Genomic DNA, 21,816 nt, shown 5'->3' with positions numbered 1-21,816 from the left:
TCCGCCAGACACCAACCAACAGCCTAGGGCAGCAGTTCCCAAAAGGTTCTCCGTGGAACCATGGGGTTCCGTGAGTCAGGATGAATGCCATATAAAGCAGGCACAATTATTGTCAAAACAACTTTCTTTGAACGAGTTGGGATTCTACCAAAAGAAAAGTCGGTCATAGGGCTCCCTGGCCTAGGGCCTAGTGAGACAACGCTGGGGCAAACAACCCATGCTGCAAACTTTTGGTTAGTTGCAGACTAGCCTGGCGCCCTCCCAGAGAATCAACATCGGAGCACCAGAAAACCCTCTACGCTCACCCCGGGTTTCAAACTCGAAGCCTGCGGGTGATGTCATGTCATAGTGAATTTTTAGATGATATTCACTCTCATCAGTGAGGTCATTAGAGATTGCTACACAACAGCAATATTAAGGAAGGAATAGGCCACTGCTTCTAGTAACCCTGGCAGCATTTACCTGGAGTTTTGTCTGGAAACATTGTGTGAAAACTGAAATCAGGGTGACTAATCATTTTGAAATTGTTAGGATCATAACACTTCCACGATAGTGAATAGGAACATATTTAAATAAATAACTATGGGTTCTACAAATATTACAAAGGGAGGTAATTTGTATGATACAAAATCACATGAGTGTGTAGCTCAAACATCTTAATATTTTTATTTTATGCATAATACCCTAATAACATATAGTAGTTAGTTTACTTCTAAAAATATAAACCTTACAGTCCAAATGTCTTAATTCAGGATGCGCTTTATTCAAAACTTTTCAGGATGAACCAACATCTCATTCTTTAGGCATTTCTCTGCTGCTGCTAGTAAAGTTCTCTCTGGCGGCAAATTGCAGCTCACATAAACAGGTTTATTCAGTCTTTTCACTAGCCTTATCGCTAAGCTTGATGACGCTGTATCAGACTCCGCACCCAAAATCTTGGTCGACAGTGGCAGGACATCATAGGCAGTCTTCAAAGCCAGCGAGCAATCCTTGAACTCAGGGCATGATGCAGAACCAATCCAAATAAACAAGCTGCCATCTAGCTTCAAGACTCTGAAGGCTAGGTCGTCTGTGTCATCATGAAACATGTGGATGGAGATTTTTGGTGTTGTGTAATCTATTGATGCGGTGTCATCCAAGGAAAGTGAAGAGAATTCTTCCATGGCAGCCCTGAAAAATTCAGCAAGATCATGCAAACACTTCTATAGCCACAGTAAAGTATCTTTAGCTTTTTTTATGTGAACCAAATATCAAATGTTTAAAATATTTGCTAAGTCAAATTGAATTGCGAATTTTTTCTCATTCAGCAAGACTATATTACACTTATTTTTATACAATACAGTAATGAATTTAAAAAAATTTTAATGTTTGTAATGATTATACCTATTGTGGCCTATTTTTAACAGTACTCAAAATACCCATGCATAATATTAATTTTATGCATGCATTCTACTTTTGATGTTTTTTTTAAGTAACCCACTTTGAGCAAAAATATATATAACATACCATAAAAAATATGTGATTAAAAATGATTTTGCCCATTTAAAAAATAATAGGCATTTTGCAAAGTCACATTAAGTACTAAAATTATCATAAATTCTGTTGTAAAAATTGCATTAATATTTGTAACAAATAAAAAGCTACCCCATTATTAAAATAAATACTAAAAAAAAAAAAAAAATCTAGAAAGGAACACTTTCTTGTTACACACAGCACATTATGTTGGTGCCATACATGGCACACTAAAAGAAAATGATATTCAAATTATTTATTTGGAAATTTTCTTACAGTAGTTACAAACTATGACTAACATGTTTCCTAAAATCTAAAACTTATGTAATTTATTTCCTTTAACTACTCAAACTTATCCCCGACATTTCCAGGTTTTCACTGATCACTTTTAGTATCCCTCACTTCCAGCTGTAGCAACCTCGATACCCAACTACTTTCAGTTAAAATGCTTGAAAGATCCAGGGTGGCCATAATCACTAACACATCTTGCACACATGGGAAGCATCATGGGATTGATCCCAATACCTCTGCATGAATCAAATTTGCAAGCACCAAGGCAGTAACCCATGTGGTTCGAAGGCCATTATAGTTTTGAAAAACTAGTCGCGATAAGCCTCTGTGCATAACATTGTAATGATAAAACCTAAAAAATAAACAAACCGCAAAAACTTTATATCTATGCTGCAATCATATATTTCAGAGCATACCTTCAGTTCTATTTTTGTTACTGGACTTGGCTGAAGGTAAAATAAAAGTTTCCTTTAAGTGATTGTATCATGCGTGATATAAGCATTTTAGACCATAAGTCTTATTAAGTTTTCAACTTATTTTGTTGTAATGAACCTGCAACCTAAGTTTGTCGGTCGAATGTGTAATATGAATCATAAAGCAGTCCCAATATATTCATGAATATTGAACTGCCATAGGCTCGAAATTATTTTTGGATGTGCTAATTACACGCATGATACAAATGTGATTGCTGTATATTATTTAATAGGAACTATGATTAAATATTAATAACACAAGCTGCTCATTAAAAAAATTGGTAGTTTACTAGCATAAATGCTCTTGCAAAAAAAATCCTTAAAATGTATCTAAAGTTTCACTTATTATTTGATGATTCTGTAAAATGGCATTGCAATACTTATCATTTACCGTTTCAAAAGATAGTTATGCAAGTTTGGCTACATTTTAAATAAATATGGCCTGAATGGTTGGTTAGTATAGGTTTGCTGCATTAAAAATACTGTGTGAAAGCTTTGGTAAGGTTAGCTCAGCTTCATTTAAAATACTTGTAATAATGGTGTTAACAGTTGGTTAGGTTATGTTAGCGGCATTTTTAACGCCAGGTTTATTAACTACTCACGTAAAGCAAGAGGCAAAAACGTAACGCAAGCATAAAACAAATTTTAACTTATTACGTTTCGACTTGCATTTTCACTGTGAATAAACGGCATTCGAGAACGTTGTTAAACTATTTACGTCTTGTGTAGTTTATAAATTAAGCCTTTAATTTATACTTTTTAATACTTACAACATACAAGCAAAATTCTCTTCCAATTCTATTAGATATGTAAATGCTGTGAATTACACATATTTAAATTTCTATTGTCCTACTCCAACACTATACTTTGCTATACCGCTATACGGGAAGCCTACTTTTCACAGACGAGAGAGCCAAACTCCCGATCGTGCATCTTCGGTTTTTTTTTTTTTGTTCATTGTAAATAAATATGGCCATAAACAAGGCAACGGTATTTATTTGTACGCCGCCATATTTTTCGTTTGTCGTGTGTCCGTGAATGTTTATTTTGGACAACTCATGATAACTAATGGTCAATTAGGTTAGGTTAGCTACATTATAAATACTTTAAAACATTGTGGATGGTTGATTTGGTTAGGATAGCTACATTAAAGATACTATGAAATCATGTCAACGGTTTCCTAGCGCTGGATAGCTACATATTAAAAAGTTATTTGCTAAGCAACCATAAAATGATTTTACAGTATTTTTAATGTAACTATACTCAGTGGCGGAGCCAGGGGGGGGGGGGGGTTTAGGGGTTAACCCCCCCCCCCCCTTAGCACCAAATATTTAATTAATTTCTTATTCATCACTCAAACAAATTTCATATTAAAATTAATAAAAAAATTGACAATTACAATATTTAAATTTAAGTACCGAAAACTGCTAAAATAGGACTATTTTACACCTTAAAATCCAAATTTTCCCGGGGGAGGACCCCCGGGAAACCCGCTTTAATACGGGGGGGGGGGGGGGGGAGGCATGCTTCTTAACATCCCCCATACACAAATCCTGGCTACGCCACTGACTATACTTACCTAATATAACCAACCATCCACAATGTTTTAAAGTATTTATAATGTAGCTAACCTATTCTAATCGACCGCAAAATTTAATGCCACACTGGTTTATACATGAGATAGAACATAGAACGGCGTACCTATGACGTATGAGTAAGCTACATCCTAAATAAATACACCTGTTATGGTACGGAAAAAAAAGCGAGCATGAACTTCGGGGAACTTCGGGTGTGGCTCTCTCGTGTGTGAAATGAAGGCTTCCCTTCGCTATACTACCTACAAATATTGTAGTAGGACAATTTAGGAAACGCAGGCCTTTTCACTGGCGTCACCCGACTGCAACGATCCTAGCGGCTTAGCCTGAAAAACGTCTTCGAATTTCATATTTCCCGTTTTTACAATGGACGATCTCGACACAGATTGTCTCTCGTTGTTTGAAATTTTGTTGTAATAGAGTAATTAATTTACACTTAATATATTTGTATGAAATCAGTACGGTAAATTCATAATCGAAACATGTTTTCGTAATCTACAAAAAAATACTGACCAATATCATACAGCATTTGATAAGTATCTAACCTTACCATATCAAATGTTCAAAACCGTGAACTATTGATAAACTAATATAAATATTGCAGTGCTGTTTAGCAATCATCAAAAAGAATTAGAGGAACTCAAAAATACAATTTTCATTCATTTTAATTAAATTTTTTTTAGAAGAGCACATAGGTATTCTAGAAAATTAGTATGTAATATTTACAAGAATGCTGTTAAAAACAGTAGTACCTATGTATAAAAATGAATAAATATTTAATATCATTAAATATTGCTTCATACTTAGTAATCTCATTTAGATGATTCCATAAATATTGTGGACAATTTTGTTTTTATTATTCACATGTAGATGTAGAACAGTGGTTCCCAAATTATCAGCCAGGAAACCCTGTGATCGACTTTTCTTTTGGCAGAACTCCGACTCCTTCAAAGAACGTTATTTGGCAATAATTGTGCCTTCTTTATATGACTTTCGTCCTGACTCATGGAACCTGTGTGATGCTGCCACAAAACCCCAGGGTTCTGCAGAACACCTCATAGGAACCACTGAGGTAGACAGTAATATTTTTCTTATTACCGCACTTTTTTTTAGCTTGACCTGTATGAATGAATGGACTATGTAATAAAATCTTTCCATTCAATTTTTACCCACTTTTCGACGTCCAAATGTGTTGAAATTTTGCAAACATATAAAGAAATCTGACTATACAATATTTTGAAACGTAAGACCTTAGTGTTAAGGGTGTGTTGGGGGGGGGGGGGGAGGGCCAGAGGGTCAAAAAACCACAAATTTCAAGCTATGGGTAATAACCATACTTTTTGTGTATCCATGAGGTCGGGGCATAGTGGGAATTTGCCCCGGGGTCGACTGTGCCCCCAGGGGGAAGGGGGTTGCAAACCCAAAATTTCGAAAATTTAAAAAAAAATCAATGCTTTCTCGATTAGGAGTGTTTCCAATTCAAGAGTTCGGGTTATGGTGGAATATGTTCCGGGGAAAGGATGTGGGGGATTTAAATAAATGATTCGATTATATGGGGGAAAGATCAAGCAGAACATGATTTGAGGTTACAACAGGTACTACAAAGAGCTAGAGAAATTTGAGTAAAATTCAACAAGTCAAAATGCAGGATCAGTTCTTCAGAGGTAGGTAACTTATGTTGGGCACAAAATCAGTTCCAACGGCATTAGCCCTGATGAGGCAAAAGTCGAAGCAATAAGGAACATGCCCACACCAAAAAAATAAGAAAGAATTAGCCACTTTTTTGGGAATGATCACGTATGTATCAAAGTTCATCCCTCAGGTAAATAAAATTAGTCATCCCCTGAGAGAAGTTAATAAACTGCATGCAGCATGGCAGTGGAATGATCACCATGAGCAGGCCTTTAGGGAACTTAAGCAAGTGCTAACAAAAAACCCAGCACTACAGTACTATGACAGAAATAAGCCAATAGTTTTATCAGTCGAAGGGTTTAGTCATAGCTATAGGAGCAGTTATCCTTCAAAAGCAGTTGCCAGTAGTATATGCAAACTAAACACTTAACAAAAGTGAAGAAAAATATGGACAGATTGAAAAAGAGTGTCTTGCAATACTATATGGTTGTGAGCGCTTTCACCAATATCTGTATGGAACTAAGTTTTAGTACAGTCAGATCACTTACCTCTCATTTCTATTTTTAAAAAAACCCTTAAATGAGTGTCCGTTGCGATTGCAAAGAATGCGCTTAAGGTTACAACCATACAAGTTTACCCTGGAGCATGTCCCGGGTAAAGAACTCTTCTTCGCAGATGCTTTGTCGAGACTGGGGGAAGAGAAATCACAGAATAGTGATGTTTGCCAAGAAATTGAAGCACACGTAGGGCCAGTGGTGTAGCCAGGATTTGTGTATGGGGGGTGTTAAGAAGCATGTCCCCCCCCCCCCCCCCCGTATTAAAGCGGGGGGGTCCAGGGGTCCTTTACTGGGAAAATTTTGATTTTAAGGTGTAAAATAGTGCTATTTTAGCAGTTTTCGGTACTTAAATTTAAATATTGTAATATTAAAAATTTTATTAATTTTAATATGAAATTAATTAAAGATTTGGTGCTAAGGGGGGGGGGGGGGGTTGAACCCCTACCCCCCCCCCCCCCTGGCTAAGCCCCTGCGTAGGGCTAGTAATAGCTAAGCTGCCAGTCACACAATGTAAGACTAGAGCAGTTTTAAGTAGAGACTTGTAAGGATCCAGAATTGCAGGCAGTAATACATCTCGTTAAAAAGGGTTGGCAAAAGGTCAAGAAAGAGTGTGCGGATGTCACAAAACCTTACTTCATGGTGCAGGGAGGGAGAGTTAAACATAGTTGATGACTTGTTGTTTAAGGGAGAGCAAATTGTAATTCCTAAGGCCCTACGGAAGGAGATGCTGAATCGGGTGCATTATAATCATTTATGTATATCTAAGTGTAAACATCGCGCCAGACAACATTTGTACTGGCCTAATGTGGTTCAAGAAGTAAATAATGTTTGAGGTGTCCGAAGAAAAATGTCAAGCAACTAATGTACATGAGAGAGGTACCAGGTGGTCCGTGGCTGGCTGTAAGCATGGTTATTTTAGCTTTCTTCCAAAAGAATTATGTGTTGGTGGTGGATTTACCAAGTTTGTGGAAATAGAAGAACTCAGAGATATGTCTAGCGAGGGTACTATAGATAAATTAAAATCAATTTTTTTTCCCGGTATGGAATACCGAACGTTGTGTATAGTGATAATGGCCCACAGTATGGCAATGCAAAATTCAAACAATTTGCAGAGGAATGGCAGTTCAACCATGTCACCTCCAGTTCACAATATGCATAATCAAACAGGCTAGCAGAAAGATACATACAGACAGTTATGCGGATATTAAAGAAAGTCGGGGTAGATAACAAGGATGTCAAGTTAGCAATGCTGGAACTAAACAAAACTCCACTAGAGGGAAACTGGAAAATGCCAGCAGAAATTATGTTTGGTCGTCAACCAAACATCATGCTGACAGTGGGTAGAGATAGTCTGGAAGTACATCAGGCAGACAAGGCAAAGCTCATTAGCAGATGAAACAAACAACAGGAGTTGACGCCGACCGCCAATGCTCCTCTGTCGCATAGACCGCTATGCCTCATCAACGTCTCGCAAAAGCGTGTGCACCGAACGCGCCCGTGCGCGCAGCAAAGTGCAGTTCGTGCGACGAGGCGAACGCCATACAACGAGTGCTACACCGGCGCAAGGATCCGGCCGGGTGTGGCATATCCTTCCGCCGCACTACAACAAATTGTTATAATTATGTTTTTCCACAGGATTTTATTAAACATTATTTTTTATTAATTAATAATTAAGTCTTTGCAAAATCATGTTTCAATGTGCGATTTGTCCCGAACCTGGCCGGTTCAGTTTCCCGCGAAATTCACACGTTTCCGCGGGAGGGCTGGCGGGGGAGGGGGGTCGCGCGCGGCGACACCGCTAGTGTCCTTCGAGAGCTCAACCAGGCCGGCAGCCTGCGCGCAACGCGGAACCTTCAACCTTTGCATTCACCGACATGTAGTTTTCCATAGTGTAATTTCTTTTCAACCTTTTGTACAGTTCCGCGGTCGGCCTAAATTTACCATGAGGTACTTAACTTAATTCAATCAGTGCTCCGAGATGAGTGTTTACGTCATACGTAAGTACTGTGGGGAGAGTATGTGTTTTTACGTCGGCGCTTCACGCCCAACCTAGCCTACAGGCTACTTAGTTTTGGCCCGCACGGGGCAGCCAGCAGGCGACACGTGCCATCCAACTTAATAACGATTCAGTCCCTGGGACACACCTAGACACCACGTAGAGTCGCCGGAGACACGGGCCTACGTGTTGCTAGCCCAGTTTATCAAGTGTAATGTGTTAGCGGAATAGTTGTTCGCCTAAGTGTAATTCGTCATGTCAGGGCTTATGTATCACCGTCGTACTGCAGTGCGCCACCAAACTTAATAACGATTCAGTCCCTGGGACACACCTAGTCACCACGTAGAGTCGCCGGAGACACGGGCCTACGTGTTGCTAGCCCAGTTTATCCAGAGCTAGGTATTAGTGTAGTGTATTGTGCTTCAAAATATCGTGTGCCATGTCAGAGTGTCTTTTGTAACTTTCGCGTCACGTATACGAGTCTGCCCCTCACGCGCATAAGAATCGTGAGCCGCCACTGAGGAAGTGAGCTGCGCGTGTGACTAGTCGCGTCGGGCAAACCGTTACGGCCAGAACGGGCAGCACCATGTATTGGGCTGTGCTGTATTAAATTCACCAACTATCTGAAGAGGTTTTGTGTTATTATTCAGGCGTCCCGAGTGGCCTCAACAGCTCGGGGGGCCCTACTGCGTTGACCCCTACCTCTAGCCACAAGGCCGAACCTTCCCTGAGATCACGAACTGAACAAAATCACGTCTAAATACTCAGAGGTAGCGGGGACGGCGTCAGAGTATTACAATAGGGGATCAAGAAGGCTCAAGCCTTTCAAGCCAGGCGATCTTGTATTCTATAACAGACAAGGGTATCAGGAAAGGACCATGGGGCAGGTACTGGGGTACTCCTCCAAAAGACCACGATCATATGTGATTATGACCCCTGAGGGCAAGCAGTTTGAAAGAAATAGAGTTCACGTGCATAAAGGAACTAACAATTTCGAGTTCAGAGTTAAGAACAGGATCGACGAGGGGGAAGGAGGTGAGACAAACCGTAAGGCGAGGGGAAGAAGGGAAAGTATAGACGAGGACTTTAAAGGATGGGATGATGAGAGTAGGTAGGGAGTTTAAGGAAACAATGCAGTGGGATCAACATAACAATCAGATGTTACACCACGAGGACAATCAGTTAGCCACGGCTCAACCTGCCACCACTCTCATAACACAAAGTGGACGTCATGTACATAGACCTAAGTATTTGGAAGAGTACTGTTAAGAAAGGGAGATGTAATAGAAGAGAAATACATGGATCGCTAGGAGGAAGTTGTGTATATAAGGTTGGCAAGAAAGGACAGATGAAACGATGGAAGCCAACAGGGAAGTGTGTTTTATATCATTGTATATAATATCCAGTGTAATCTAAATAAAGAAGTAGTGAACAAAGAATATGAGGTCTTTTTTTAACTACTATAAAATGGAATTACAATTGTAATCATAACAGTGGGTATGATATATGTTTTTGGATTTATTTTTATTTCTGGGTAAAGGGGAATATCCTCCATCTCCATCCCACCCCATGCTTACGCCCTTGCTTGATATGACCTTCCCCACAAAGCAGCGTATACTCCAGAAACGTATCAGCAACATTGAAAAAAAAAAGTCACAAAGTTTCGTTAAGGCAACATCACAGTTATGAAAATGTTCGTGGAAATATAGTTAGCTGTTTTATTTGTGGGTTCGCGAGTTGCGGAAGCTACAGCCGTGCGGTGGACGTTGTGTTCGTGTAGGATAGTCGTGAGGGAGGGAGGGATAGTTACCACCGCTCGCCACCGGAGCGCAGCGCCGTCGCAGGACTCTCCTCCTCGGCGAGAGAGAGAGAGAGAGAGAGAGGGAGAGAGAGTGGGAGGTCGGCTGGCTGGCGCGAAGTTCCGCGCGCTGCTAGGCGGCGGGGGTTCCTTTAGTGGGTCGCAGGCGGTTGTACGGAGTGCGAACTCGGCGGCGGTCAGCGGCGATCGCAATTCCTCCGCTCTTCCCCGCGAGTTTTAAACTCGGACTTGGGCGCGCGCGGACGGCGAGACCTCGTCCGTCCAGTCTGTCTCGCCGCTGAACTTCACGCACATTAGGTACGTATTTATCTAGCTTACTGGTTTTTTTTCTAGGAACGCTATCACCGTATTCAATTGAGGTAAGGGAAAGCATTTGAGTAACCTACAACCTGGAAACGTTTTGCTTACCTTTATTTTCTTAGCGGCTAATAAAGGTATAGTGAAAATTATCGTCCTACGTTTAGTAATAACCTTGAAAGACAGACTAAAAATGTAACCAACCGATAATCAGGACATTATATACATATTACTTTCCCTTTGTATGTTATATGTTCAATAATATTCTACCCATAACATAGGTGATTACATATGTATGTATGCATATATATATATATAGAAAGTTGTAACAACAATGATATTAATTAATGATATTATACTGTAGTCTATATTATTTGGATTAAAGTATTATGAATATATAAAGTTTTATAGATTATGTTAAAACTAGTTTACCAACAATAACAATATTATTCTGATGTACCTGTATTTGGTTGGCATTTTTCTCACACTTTCACGTTGTTGTTAGCCTACTTACAATTTTACGTTGTTGAGTCATAAAGTTGAGTGAGCTTGTGATAAGCCAGGGAAGGTCGACCTTATCAACTCACTTCACTCACATAGATATACCAATGGCTCAGCGGACCCATACACAAAGCTCTGTTTTAAACATTGTGTCATATTATTGGTTTTGAGGCTGTTGATATGGATTTATGTTATCTTATAAGTACTTGATTTAAGTTATGTTGCCATTATTATTTGCCACTTTAATTTAGACACTAAAAGTGATCTGCTAAATTTAAAAAGCAGGAATGTGTTGATAATTAACATTAGCTATGTTATTCATCAATATTGTCTATTCAAAATATTTTATTTGTGCTTCCGCAGTTCAGTAATGAATACATTTTCCATAGTTTTATAATAAAAACAATTCTTATAAAATTTGGAATTGACAAAAAAAAAGCATTAGAGACAGAATTTTCCACAAAGTTTTACAAAATATTCTGTCTGAACATTTTCTTGTAAACTTTGCGATGAATTATTTAAAAATTGTTTATGAATTAAAAATATAATAGTGTCAATGTCTTTTGTAGTATGATAAGCATGGAGATACATTAAACAATTTGTTTGTCGCGCGGCAGTGTATTGGGAAATTTTCAATATTTTATTCGTAGTAGGAATGCATAGAAACGTTATGGCTATTAGTTTCCAAAGAACATATTTATAAAATTATACAAAACAATTACTATATAAGAAGAGATAACTTTTCATTGGTTACTGCAACCACTTATAATATCAACACCCGACAGTTAAATGTTTACATTGTCACGAAGTTGTCAGGGCACGTCCAAATAATAACGAACGATTGTTCAACCACTAATTACGAAGAAACGTACACAGAGATATTAAGGCAGCCTGGTGATGAAATACCCCGCGAAATGGTAGGGTCCCTGACAGTATGAAGCAGAACTTCTTCTTTGCTTCTGAGTTAAAGCCACGTTTGAATAGTTTATGGATGACCCGACGTTGCTGCCGTATACAAGGGAGTTGTCAATCGCATTTGAAGATGGCTGCTACAAGGGCACGCCGAAACATCGGGCACATCATGATTTACAAGAATGTGGCCTTAATCCAGAATCAGCGACTCTGACCACGAAGGTCTGCGATATAGTAATATGAAGTGCTTAGAAGTTGAAACGTTTTGAAACCAAATCTGGCACAGATCCTATACGCGATTAATATAATTGAACCTGCTAGACAGGCTAGAATAAATAACATACGTTTGAATGGCCCCACCCAAAAAAAGAAATAAATTATCATTCGTATGATCTAACCATATGCGTTCTGGACAGAATTTGAAATATCGTAGCTGCCAATGAACAAAATGCATTAACTTTTTGTGTACATAAGTGTGTGGATTCTAGCCTGCAGAAGAAAATAAAACGAATTTTTGCAAGTCTTTAGAGGCAAATAACTTTCTCTTCCCGCTGTCATATTTACTATAGCTTTGTTTAATCGATAATCGTGCTGATAAAAATGGAATCAATTTGAAATATGCCATTTATATTTACTTATATTAACCTATATTTATGGGCGTATATTATTCGCGAAATAATCTAATCGCGCATTAGACTGCAATGAGGTATGCCCGCGCCAGCGATCGTTTGCTTTTTCCTTGTTGGGGGCCGCCTGCAAGAGAAGCCATTGCCCTTTTAGGGCGGGCCGTTCAGGACGCGTTGGCTTCCGCACCGGACGGCTCTGATTGGGGTGCCGACAGCATACATGCACCTGGAATAAACCCAGCCAACCACGAAACCCGGGACATTGCTACAAAGTTTTTACAATCAGCTGGTCTGAAAATCTTTTTCGCGAAAAAGTGCATGCACTCACCTATAATTAGCCTATTCAAAATGTTCATTTGGACATACGCCATTGCCGATTACACTGTAGGTCATAATACACCTCAATAACGAACAAAAAAATATAACCATAAAAATTATATATATATATATATATATATATATATATATATATATATATATATATATATATATATATATATATAAGGCAGCACAAAATTTCGGTGGAAGGAATTAGTCAAAAATTTATTTCAGTGCAGATGGACACAGCGGGCTCAAACGACGAGACAGTAGCAGCAAGGATATCAAATAAAGACAGACAAAAAAAGAAGATAGCGACAGACAGTTGAAACCAACGATGATACCAAACAGATAATGTGGACAAAACAACAACCCAGAGAGCACAGGAGAACTCAGCTATGTGACTAAACAAATATTCTGTAAACCACAGCGACGAACGACAGGACAGAAGAACAGTATAGTCTTCCTCTGAGGGCAGGCGAGCGTATTCAGCCGAAGAGTTACAGGGAAAAAAAGCGCAAACAAAGCGCACATCACGTCCATACGCGGAAGAGCTCGGATCGTATCGCTATTTGCGATAGTAGCGTGCTCTTTGTGACGACGGGCTAGTGTGAGGGCGGGGATAGCCTACAGTTCACAGGGACGAAAGCCACAACCACAACCCGAACACTTCCGAAGTTCACCGAAATAAAAGGTTAGGTTAGGGTCGGCCAGTGTAATATAATATAAAGACCCGTCTACAATAATTGCAATCCCCCAAATTGCGTCTGACGGACACTGATCGCTGATTGACTATATTGACGTCAAGCGTGGTGTGGGCGATTGTCCGAATACATTGGTCAACTTGAAATTTTTGTCCCAGTCAGTGTCATTTGGTTGCAAAGAACAAAACTCGTGCGATATTTGCAGTTTCCTGTTACCGTTTCAAAGAGGTAAACATGAAATAACGGACAGTGTGGTATGAAGCCAAGAAGACCAAGACAAAATACTGATCGGTGCTGTCCGTTTGCGACTGACGCTTTTCAAAGGACCAAACACAAATTAATTTATTAGTATTTACTTCTGCTTTACAGGATAAGAAAAAAAAAACATTATTTAACTTCCGCAACTTTTACAATTTAAATGGATATTCAAAAATTAGCTGCACATTAAAACAATAAACAAAAACAGTAGGAATTTTTTTTTTGACGCTGTATATTTACTGCGCTGTAGTGACTATTTTAGAAATCAGTAGATTTGAACATCCGACATCACAATTGTAGACAGGGACGTTTTACGTGCGACAATGTGACGTCATTCACATTAGGACTGTTGTAGACGGGCCTTACTATATATTTTTCCACGACTGAAATCAAAAGTTTGGTTAGGTTAGCGTTACTTAAAACACTCTATGACCGTAAAAAATTTATGAATGCTTGAAGTATGTTTTTTTTTTTGACGTGACGTCTAATAAATCGATGAACGCCGGCTGCACACACGAAAAAGTGTTCCGTAACGCACATTGTCCCGTTACGCTGTGTCCCGTTACGCTCATTGTACGCTTGCGCCGCATCTATCTCTCTTCCACTCGATTGGAACAACCATCGATTTGACTTTTTCGAGGCACATTAAACTTGAAACACTCCCATTCGTTTCCTACTTTTCCTTCATCGTCCTATCCTTAACAGAATAACACAGATTGGAAGAAGTTAAATAGAAAACATGTATAAAAGTTATGTTTAAAATAATCTTTTCGTTATAAACATATTTGAATTAATGAGTGAAAATAAAAGTAAATTTATCAATTAAATTGTAGATTTCATTTCACTCCTTCTTTGTATCCATACAAAATTGTGATCATTCAATAAAAATGATTCAATTTTATTCATAAAAGTATGCAATAATTTCATCAATGTTTTGTTAAGACGTTTTCACGTTAAACTATCGTCCGTAAACCAACTTTACAGACAACCAATTTTTTTTTTTTTTTACGAGTTATCGGCAAACTTCTGAGAACTTCGGTATTGTTCGGGTGTGGCTCTCATCCCTGTGAACTGTAGGCTTCCCGTGTGGGTGGCTCGCGCGCGCACGTAGCGTGAGAACAAGACAGTGAGAACAAGCGCGATGGCACAGTTTTCCATACGAGAGCCCGATAGCGCGGAAACCGACTCACACGACACACATTCCGCAGAGGACCTTCGTAGACGCGAAGAACCTCAGATTCATTGTTCCTGAGTCGAGCGACCCACTAGGCTGGAGTCGGAAGCAAGGGGGGAAAAAAAGTGCGAGGTTGCCACGCGTATTATAAGTGAAACTTCGCTGATAAGAGGGATAAGAAATTTTTAGGGTAAGCTAATTTTTGAAACACGTGTAATCATGCGTTGAAAACAGATCTTTATTTACTATTAATGTTTTATTCAATGTTTTCAATGGAATCTAAGAATGAATGATTATGTTTATGATAGCTAAAATATGATGCATAACCGTAGTGAAAATAACTATACGTACTGTCACAATTCTAATGATAATGCCGGGATCATACCTCAGTAGCTGAGAGAGTTCCGAATTACGAGTTACGAAAGTATGCAAACCAAGCAAAAGTATGAGAAAGAATGATAGAGTTTACAAAAGTATTGGAAAGTTCACGAAATCGTCCTCTGCTGCTGCCATCTGTAACCGGCTGAAAAGATGTTTCAATTTAAATCTTTTTTTTAACCCCGCGTCATCGAGCGGTATTCGTTACATACGCTGACTCCGTTACCTACTCACTTCTGTTACCCTGTGATTCTGATGTTACTCTACCGACTGTAAAAAAAGGTTTCACTTAAATAATTAACGGTAAAAGTATGTCGTGTGCACAATATTTGACCGCCAATTTAACGAACCTACTGATTCACAACAACATACTTAACAGTCATGCGCGTAGGTGGGAAATGATTAGATTTTATTCCTGTTACGGACGTATGGTGGTGCAACAGCCAATGAAGGCAGAGTGGAGTGGTATTTTTGCAGTAGTTGGGAACTGTTTTTATTTATTTATCATACGCTGGTAGGAAATTATTGAGATACAAATTTTCTCAATTCTTACTTTAAAATTATCATAATAGATATTTAAATAATAGACTCGTAATAAATGTTTATAGAAATACTAAAGAAAAGTTGATTCCTAAAATGTTGTTTACTATAATTTAGGCTTACTCTACATAAACTAATAAAATTTATGATTAAAAAAAAGTGTTGACATGCTGCTGAACAACTAGCACTGGATAATCATACTTAAAATATATTTTTTTTATCAACGCTACCAATAGCTATAGGTTATTTTCATCGTAAAATATCATTGGTTGAATATTAAAACATAATAATTGAACTGTTAAATTTATTTCGCACAAGTCGTGAGCGTGGTCTTCTATGCACTCATTTATGTTTGTTTTTTATAGTGAACTCGAGCGGAATCTGTTTTTGTGCACCAAAATTTGTTTTGTTATGTTTTAAAAGTAGAAGACAGGTTATGCTAGGTCTGTTTCTGTAGTAAATTTCTCTCAAATATTTTTTTTTTTTGCGGGAGTGTAGATTTTTGGACGTCCAGGCACAGGTTGAAGGTTAAGTAGAAAAAATGAAATAGGAAAAAAATATATAAACAACATTTTCGGAGGAAAAAAATTAACCGTTTGGTTTTCGTAATTGCAACACTTAAAATGCTATCGAAATAGAGACACTGCATCATCTGTTTATTATTGTATAGCACCATGTACCCTCCTCTTCCACGAAAGAGGTTCAATTCACCTCCTTCCTCTGGATTCGCCCTTGCGTCCAGGCGATCATGACAAAATGATAAAGTGTTGAGCGACATGATAGAAAATTAAGTTTTTTTTAAATTTAAATTTGAGACCGTTAAATGCTGTTGAATAAAAGTAAATGAAACCACCCGTATTCCATCGTGCTTGTGTTCTCAAGTGTTCGTCGATTGCCGTACCGAGTGTGTGAACGTTTTTTCCGGGACGTGCAGTGTTTTACGACCGCAGGAAGGTACGCCCAGTTTTTCCTCATGAAGTCTTGACCACAGGTTATCCCCTGTGGGAAGGGGGGGAGGAAGGGAAGCCGCGAAAGGCCTTGGAACGATGCCGGGTTCTTCCCCGCGGGCAGGAAAACTCGCATTTGACCCGCGCTCACACAGAGAAGACTGAGCAGAGAAAAGACAAACCAGTTCTGCGACAGGTTTGCAAGGCAGCAGTTAGTTACCCACCAGAAACATTCTAAATCATCCCTACTAATATCATTGTTGCAAAAAAAAAATTGGTTGTCTGTAAAGTCGGTTTACGGTCGATAGTTTAACGTGACAACGTCATAACAAAACATTGATGAAATGATTGCATACATTTATGAATAAAATTGAATCATTTTTATTGAATTATCACTATTTTGTATAGATACAAAGAAGGAGTGAAATGAGATCTACAATTTAATTGATAAATTTATTTTTATTTGCACTCATTAATTCAAATATGTTTATTACTTTAACGAAGAGATTATTTTAACTATAACTTTTATACATGTTTGCTATTTAACTTCTTCCAATCTGTGTTATTCTGTTAAGGATAGGACGATGATAGGAAAAGTAGGAAACGAATGGGAGTGTTTCAAGGATGATGTGAAGGAAAATGGCTTACCCAACACCAAGATGCAGTCAAAAATAATATATTTGCGCCACGGACTCTACAGCAATGCTAATAGGAGGAACGGGTTAGCAAAGAGCAATGAAAATGTTACATTGAAATGCATGAAAACAGAATTACGCCACGGACTCGGTCGCAATGCTAGGAGGTTCAGGTTAGCAAAGATCAATATAAAATGAGCGTAACGGGACCCAGCGAAACGGGACAATGTGCGTAACGGGACACTTTTTCGTGCGTGCAGCCGGCGATCATCGATTTATTAGACGTTGTCACGTCAGAAAATGTGTTTGTCTGTTTGTACTTCTTTCACGCAGCAACGGAGCAACAGATCGACACGAATTTTTTTGTATGTAGATAGTTTTATGGGCCGGAGAGTGACTCGCTAAGGGAGTAAAAACAGTTAGTTTGTGTCATTTCTCCATGTCCGCCACACTTTCAACTTGGTACCCTTCTCCTTGGCGAAACCCATCATCTTGGTGAAGCTCGCGACTGCTAACGAACTAAAGGCGCCAAAAAAACAGTTTAGTTTAGAACTTTCTTAATAGATGGCGTTGCCTTGAATTTGCAACGCGCTATCGTTTGGCGTTTCCTACAAAATGAAGCTGAAGATTGGCGTCCCGGTTTTGCTGATGCGTAGCCTTGATGCACCGAGATGCAAAATTTCCCGGATTTATGGTGTATGTCCTAGTTCTTCAGACTTGAAACTCGGCAGTGATGTTCCTTATATTATGATGTGTTAAGCCCGAGCAACGCCGGGCACTTCAGCTAGTAGTTATCATTATTCCATGTGTCGCTGTATGATAACATCAGCTTACCTTACGTAACTGACTCGATCAACAGTCGATATGGGTTTGAGTGTACCGTTCTCAATGAAGTCGTGCTTAGGGCTTTTTAAAATAAACATATCTTTTTTGACAAAAAATTTTTGAAGTTATACTTCTAATGCGACTTCCAACAAGGTTGCTTTAAACGTTTAACGCTCCTGGGGAGGGGGAATAGAAAGAGAGAGAGCGAGAGTGAATGCTATTGTAAGGAACTAAGTAGAGAGTAAGAAAAAAAATAAAGATCCTGACAGTTTGTAGTGTCGCCATATTTGTTTCAATTTTCAATACCCTTTTTGTATATTACAATTTAAATTGCAGAAAAAAAATCATGCTTCATAGACACATAAATAGTGAGTGTGTGTCATTTCTTTATGTCCACGAGGTCTCCCCGCGTCAATTTTCTCCTTGGGGTGAACCCGTCCGCTTGATTAAATAAACAGCTTTTATCGTTGAATGATTTCATGATTTATTGCATGCAATTAAAAACTATTTTTTAATGATGCCAAAGAGGTATAACTTCTCACGCGCGTACCTAAGTACACGCACCCATTTTTTAACCTAACATGACGTATTGAAATTTTTTTTAAAGTGACGGGTACAATAACTAAAAGCACAATAATTTTACACATTGCTTCTGTGTCAAAGAAGACTGGGAGAAGCACATGTTATGCATCCGCTTTATACTATGGTGATTGGAGAACAGTATTTTTGACACGTCCTGAACTGGCGAGACCGACCCTGACACGAGCCTGAGCCAGAAATAAACTAGGAGGAGATGACAAAGTGTTGATCCAATCACGTGCAGCCAAGTTACAAGGTCAAAACGCCTCTGATTTTCGCGTCAGCCTGGCGCAAAAAAAAAAATGTATCCGGGAGATAATTTTGGCTTTACTAAAATACCTCATGTGAAAGTTTATTTGCAGTTTTAACTTGTATTTCATGCTCTAAATTTTATATTATTGAATTATACACTTGTTAACTAAGTTAAAGCTATAATATGGCTGCCAAACGTCGATTTGAATGAAGATAATGTTATAGCGAGATTTTCCACGTGAAAAATGACCTGTGAAACCTGTTTGACACTTATGTAGAAATATTGTAAATTTGTAACAGCTACTCTGATTGGCTAGTCATTTGCTGAGGAAGAAAGGTATCCATGTTCAACTCTTTGGAAACTTCAGTTTATATTTACCCACCACGAATGACAGTTTTATTTGAGCATAATGCTTATGTTTGGAAAATTTAAGGGAATATGTGTAATTGTATCTGACATAAACTAATATAAGAAGAAGAATTAGTCAAGTTTGGATTACTACATACCTAAATTCGACGAAATATTTCTATATTTGAGAAGAAATCTCAGCTATTCTGTTTTAATATAATTTTGCTGAAAACTTATAATAATAGTAATTCTGATAATTCTAATGATCTTTGTTACCTACTTGTGCAAAAGTTATAACAAATTGGACACTACTTGGAGTTGATTGTGTGTTAATTAGTGAATTGCGTGTTAATTTCTCTTTGGTTTCTAAAATTGTTATTACCTTTTGTTAAGTCCTACAATTGCGCGCTAAGGTAATTCAAGGTTTAATAAAATATTCATATTGAGTAAATTTCGATAATTTAATAGTTAGCTTAAATAACCAAATTTGCGAACATTTTAAACTTATAATATTTTAGAATTACTTACACTGAAAGTAATAATTTACAAAGTTTTGTTATATTCACAGATTTGGTATGAAATCGTTTAGATTTTACGGCACACTTCCTCAATATTTATACAGATGAATAAAGATAATAGCAAATTTATCCCACAAGAGTACTCTTTTAAAAAGGATCTCTTGGCTTGTAAGGTTAATTTTCAAGGTATTTCCTGTTGTATGGGATCTATACACCTGCCGAGTGTTCATATTTCATGGGTTCTCCTTTTGGGAAAGATCTTAAGGACGGTATGGGCCTATATTTTAAGATAATTCCCTCTAATGACGGTCTGTAGACCTATTTGGTGCTCATATTTCAAAGTATTTCTTCTGGGAAAGATCTAAGGACTTGTAGGGGCTCGCATTTGAAGGTATTTCCCTCTTGGAAGGGTTTATAGACACACTAAGTGCTCATATTTCAAGTTGTCACCTTCTGGAATGGATCTCTGGAGTCTGTTGGAGCTCAAATTTCAGGAAATTCCTCTCTTGGTATGCCAAGTACTCATATATAAAGAATATATTTTTGGGGAAGATTTTGATGCCTGTATGGGCACATTTTTCAAGGTGCCATTTTCTGGAAAGTATCTCTGGAGCCTGTTGGGACTCATATTCCAGGGTATTTCACTCTTGTGATGGACTCTGGACCTGATGGGTACCCACGTTTCGAGAAGTACCCACCTATTTTGTGTCCTTTTTGGAAGGATATAAGGACTCGAATGAGCTCATATTTCAGGGTGTTTCCCTCCGGAGAAGGTCTCTGTGCCCATCCAGGGCTGCGACTCTTCCCAGGCCGGGTGATCGCTACCACGGGCGGCTTGTTAGCGCCAATCAGGCCGCGGGGCGTCCCCCCTCCCCCCAGGTCCCCACACAGGACACAGGGGGGCGATGCCACGAGCGTGCCCCCCTCCCCCTTCCCGCCGCCACGCCGCGCTATCTCTGCATGGAGCGCGTGTCGGCCAGAGAAGCATGGGCAGGGACGATGATGTATCGCTGAAATCTGCTGCGCCAGCAGTCAGCCTCAAGTGCGCAAAACTACAAGTAGCTTTCTTATTAAGTTGGTTGTTTAGACAAATGAATCAACGTTATTCGATCAAGGGATTTTGATAACATTCCTAAACATGTAATGAAACCCATACAATTTGTATGAAACATTCACCGTACAAATATGGTACATTTCCTATACATTCCTTCCTTTTCGTAAAATAATATAGGATAATAGTAAATTCCCGAATCAATTGCACAGGTTATAAACTTCCATTATGTATTTAGTAGCGTAACTGATTTTTTTTTTTTTGGTCAGAGTGAGAGTAGAGTCCAAAGATTTCTACTAACCAATGGCAGCTGGCTTTAACGGAGTTCTGTTAGCGCCCACTATATATATATATATATATAGACACGATCCTTAACCCATGAAAGCCAGTTTCCAGAAGAATGGTTACATTGTGTGCAAACGATTAGAAAAAAAAGGGCAATTGTTTGTTACAAATAAAACAGATAATGATGCATTCCAGCTAATCTGAACAGTTTTGACTTTCCTGCTACGTGTTCTATTTCATTTGAGAAAGAATTCAATTCCGAAAATACTTGTCCCGATACATTTTCTGTTAAAACGATTGCATTACAGTTGAAGATTAAGCGGAACTACGTGCAGCGGTTGGCAGTAATGAATTCAGGAAGAAGATTCTAGGATGTTTATCTGGAATGTGCGATATACAAAGTATTGTAAATTTCAGCGTGGTGTCAAACCAATCCAACGGAAGAAGTTAAAGTTCTGCTAAATTCGCACAATACGCATATAGATGGAGTTATTTTGTTTGTTGGCCGATACGGCATTTTACCGTCTGTCCAGACGGCAATGTGATTGGATCATACGAGTTTCGGTATCCCATCACTGTAACCCCTGCAACAATGGTTTGTCTTATCAATAATTGTTTCAGACAAAAGTATTAGATTAAAATTACAAGATTTAAAAACAATTCGAACGAATTTGATAGTGCACCTACTAAGGGAGTTATGATTTTTTTTTTAATTCTACCCCTCAATTTTTCAACCCATTGCAGCAATTGTTCATCTAAAGAAAAGTTATTTTATACAAATGTTTTAGATAA

General features: G+C 38.5%; 1 protein-coding gene across 1 annotated transcript in view; it reads left to right on the top strand.

Annotated features, from left to right (window-relative positions):
* Window positions 1-9,927: 9,927 nt before the first annotated feature.
* Window positions 9,928-21,816, top strand: part of LOC134534107 (cationic amino acid transporter 2-like) — an 81,439-nt gene continuing 69,550 nt past the window's right edge. Inside the window, exon 1 of the mRNA XM_063372163.1 lies at window positions 9,928-10,172. The gene's annotated coding sequence lies outside the window, so the exon portion shown is untranslated. The remainder of the gene's footprint in view (window positions 10,173-21,816) is intronic.

This window comes from Bacillus rossius, chromosome 7, assembly GCF_032445375.1.
Source record: "Bacillus rossius redtenbacheri isolate Brsri chromosome 7, Brsri_v3, whole genome shotgun sequence".
Classification (NCBI taxonomy): Eukaryota; Metazoa; Arthropoda; class Insecta; order Phasmatodea; family Bacillidae; genus Bacillus; species Bacillus rossius.
The sequence above is the reverse complement of the archived record's forward strand: the minus strand, read 5'-3'. Positions and strand labels throughout refer to the sequence as shown.